The sequence below is a fragment of the Chenopodium quinoa genome, unplaced genomic scaffold (assembly GCF_001683475.1).
Source record: "Chenopodium quinoa cultivar QQ74 unplaced genomic scaffold, ASM168347v1, whole genome shotgun sequence".
Taxonomy (NCBI): Eukaryota; Viridiplantae; Streptophyta; class Magnoliopsida; order Caryophyllales; family Amaranthaceae; genus Chenopodium; species Chenopodium quinoa.
In genome coordinates this window covers 765,885-770,163 of record NW_018745523.1, presented here as the reverse complement: position 1 = coordinate 770,163, position 4,279 = coordinate 765,885, and the positions used below count along the sequence as shown (strand labels likewise).

The following is a 4,279-nucleotide window of genomic DNA, read 5'->3' as shown; positions in this document are numbered from 1 at the left end:
GTTGACGACCAAAACATAATAATGATCAAACGCGTACACAGGAAAGAAGAACTGTATCATTAAAAAATATGAGTTATGGTTTGATATTTTAAAAGTATTATAAACAAATATATATATCAAAAGAACATGCTTCCTAATTAAAAAGAACATGCGTTCTAAATCAAAAGAACATGCTTTCTAAATAAAAAGAACATGCGTTCTAAATGAAAAGAACATACCTTCTAATTAAAGAGAACATGCCTTCTAATTAAAGAGAACATACATACTAAATGAAAAGAACATACATTCTAATTAAAGAGAACATGCGTTCTAATTACATAGAACATGCTAGTTGAAAAAAATAATATACATTTTTATAAAAACCTTACCAATTGGAAACCTTTGACTGACTTCATCTTATTATCAACCAACCAATCATCAATTGCTTCCTCAAACTTTTGTTGTTTCAACATAGGAGTGGCAACTTGACTATCATCTTTGTAAGCATCATTCATGCATAAGTAATTCTAAGCAAACATAATAAAAAATTGAATTTAAAAAAAAAATACAACAAAAGAAATTGATCATTACATATGTGGATAAAATAAATCAAAAAATTAATTAACCAATAATTACAAATGCACTATTTGGGAAGAAAATTCTCTTCTCATTTGATACAAAATTTTTATAATTAAGGATAAACGACCAAGCATCCACAATTTCAATGAATATGCCCACATCATGACCAAGTGATTTGATTATCTCTCTTGTTATCATTGTATGCATGGGCGGAGCTAGAAGGGGACATGTGGGGACACTTGTCCCCCCATTTTCAAAAAAAAAAATTAAAAAAAAAAAATTTAAAAAAAAAAAATGCAATTACAGTGCTCTGTTGCGACATTTGCCAGCCAAACCCTAAGTTTTTCAATTTTCAATTTCTCTCTCTTCGATTCGCCCTCGCCTGTCGCCTAGCCGGCTCGCCGTGACGCCGTCCACTGTTCGCCGGCAGTTCGCAGCAGTGACGAGGTTCAACAGCCGCCCTTGAGCCTTCGTCCTTCGTGACTTCGTGTCTTCGTGACTTCGTCATATGCATAAGCATAACACATTTGCTGTAAATCTGGATTTCAATGGAGGTATGAATGTATGATTAATTGAATAATTGATTACTTGTTTTGTTGTTTAAATGTTTAATTGTTTAAATTTACAGTAAATCTGAAATTCTGAATTTCATATTTTTATTACTTGTTTAAATGTTTAATTGTTTATATTTTTATTGTGAATTTGTCATTTGTGGCCTTGTGGGTATTGATTATTGAATAATTTGAATTGATAAATGATTATTGATTTATATTTGTTTGATTGTTTCCCCTGTTAGAGTTTTTGGTTGTTTTTGTGAAATGTGAATTTAAATTATTAATTATTGTAAATTATTGAAATGTGTAGTTGAATTAGAAATTTAAAATCTTAGCCTCTTAGGTTTTGTTATTATGTAATGATGTGGATTGTGGTCTTGTGGAAATTGATATATAATTTTTGATTTAATTAGGAAATGTCAAACGATTCACCAAATTCAAACAAATCAAAGGCAACTAAACAACCCGATCTTCGACAATTCTTGTTTAAAAGAACGAAACTCAACGAAAATGAGTCCAATGAAAATGAGTCCAATAACTCACCTTCATTTAGCTCCCCTCAAAGTCAAGAAAATAGTATGGAAATGGGTGGTTCAAGTAATAGTAATGTACCATTAGAGGAAGATTCGGTGTACGATGTTGAACTTCTTCCTCATGATCCGGGAAAAAGAATAAACATTATGGCAACGGCAATTCATTTGCTTATCAAGTTGATGTTGATTCTTCCCGTTGCCACGGCAAGTGTTGAAAGAGTGTTTTCTGCAATGACATGTGTCAAAAACAAGTTGCGAAATAGCATGGGTGATCAACTTATGAATGATTGTTTGGTCACTTTTATTGAGAAGGATGTCTTCTTACGAGTTTCCGACGAAAAGATTATTGATCGATTTCAAAGTATGAAGACTCGAAGAATGAACTTGTAATTTTAATGTAATGTTTATGTAATTTTTTTCATCATTTTGAATTGTATGACTAAGTATATATTTGTATTTTGAAATTTTAATATTAAGTATTAACCAATTTGTGTGTGAGTTTTTTTTTTGTTTTTATTTTTTGTTAAGCTTTTCGTAAGTTAAGCATTTTGTCCCCCCAAGTTGAAAATCCTGGCTCCGCCACTGATTGTATGACCATCATCATACAATAATTCCCTGAATCATTAAAATAATTTCAATAACTTATAAATTCTAAAAGAAATGCTGATCGAAAATATGATATAGAGGAAAGCTTACTCATCATCCAAATGTTGATCATATGCATATTCCAAAATAGCATTTTGGAGGTCGTCCGATTGTTCTAGTAGATGCGAGTATCTAGCCAAATACGGTGACTTGAATACATGTGCCAACTTTCTCAATCTTCTTGAAACTTTTGGTGATTGCCTAAATAAAAGAAATGTTAAAAAAAAAAACCCACACCAGATAATGATGAAGAATAAAAACATTGAAAAACAGAATAGACAATTAACATAAAAGAACATGTACCGATTATGAACATCAATTTCCCCTCTTTTTCCATAGTCCTTCTCATATTTTTCTTTTCCTTTTTCTGCCATTACCTTTTTTCCTTTTTCTGATTCATTTTCCTCACGATCATCAGTCTCTCTTCCTTGGACACTAAAAGCACACAAATACAATGTAAATAACAAACAAACAAAAAGAAAAAATATATTGGGAAAGGTCACAATAAGTACATAGATATCAACTAAAGAAAGCATAATAAAAAGTACATCATGCATAATATAAAGAACATTATTGATTTTAACAACATATACCGCTATAAAAGAACATCATTTATATTGAAAAGGAACGTAAGTTATTTTTCACTCTGCGAAAGAGTAACTTAAGCTTAATAATAATACAATATATAATCAACTACAACAACATACATGCTCTAACATAAACCCAACAATTTAAATAAAAATAAGAATGTGAAATAATTAGTTACCCGGTCTTGTCAATATCAATTATTGGATCGCTAGACACATTTTCAACATCATCAAGGTGTATATGTAAATCAAATGATGGTTCATCCACTAGAGCAGTTTGTGGTGTCTTCCAAATGCCCCTGATTTCTTCTTGCTTTCCATTCACATCTTGGGGTTGTACACCGTCACTCATCACCACGGTCTTGACAACATCGTCAATTATATTCCCAAACCAATCTGAAGCGAACAAGTCAGTGTCCTGACTCAAAATTGAAGCTCCTTCCACACGTTGATTTTGTGTGAATTATTGCAATTCAGAAGGCAATTTTGCACCGGCACACTTAGACCACATGGCTGTAACATTGTAGATTATGGTCTCCTCAACTAATGGAGTTGTATGGAACCTCTCACCTACTCTCAACAGATTGGATAGGTTGAGAAAATCATTGGCTATCCTCTCTGTTGCCTCTCGGAGCATTTCATTATATTCCTGAAATGTAAACAAGTATTCTGATATGGGCCATTCACAATCTATAAAAAGAACAAAGATTTAAATTAAAAGGAACATATACTTGATGATTTGATGGGACATTTTGCTGTTTAGGTTGTTGCTGTTGATCTTGTTGTTGATGCTGTTTATCTCCTGGATGTTGTTGCTGTTGGGCTTGTTGTTGGGATTGTTGTTGTGCTCGTTCTTCCTCTTCTCCAGATTATCGTTGTGCTTGGTCTTCCTCTTCTCCACTTTGTAGTTGTTGCTCTTCATGCAAAACACCTCCCTCGACGGCTTGAACTCCAATAAGATCCTGTGGTATTGGGATGTCCACGACATCTGGTCTCGGAATTCTGTCCAACACTTTGCCAAGCCCAAACCCAAGCCCTAATTCTTCAACAATGCGTTTCTTGACGACATCTTGTCTCCACTCTTTCACTAATGGGAATTCTCTAGGCATAAACGACGTATGCTTTTGGAGTCGATCGAAATAACATATCTGCATCACATTTTTAACATTAAATATGACATCAACAACAAAAACTATTTGCACAAACAACATGGAGTCCATCTATTATAATAATAGTTTTCCTTTATTGTATTTAGTGGGTATAATTTTTCTTACATTATAGGCCATCTATTATAATAATTCAGATATTTATACCACTTTTAGGGTATTTCATACACTATGGTATTTATATACTATTACACTATTAGTGTCAACTGCACTATCTTGCCAAATATCATATATAT

General features: G+C 32.6%; 1 long non-coding RNA gene across 1 annotated transcript; it reads right to left on the bottom strand.

The window, feature by feature from the left end:
• Positions 1-843: 843 nt before the first annotated feature.
• LOC110715606 lies at positions 844-2,101 on the bottom strand. Its single transcript, XR_002510332.1, has 2 exons — positions 1,725-2,101; positions 844-1,096 (listed from the first exon to the last, which is right to left on the bottom strand). It is a non-coding gene; the product is annotated as an uncharacterized LOC110715606 (long non-coding RNA).
• Between the last annotated feature and the right edge of the window lie 2,178 nt (positions 2,102-4,279).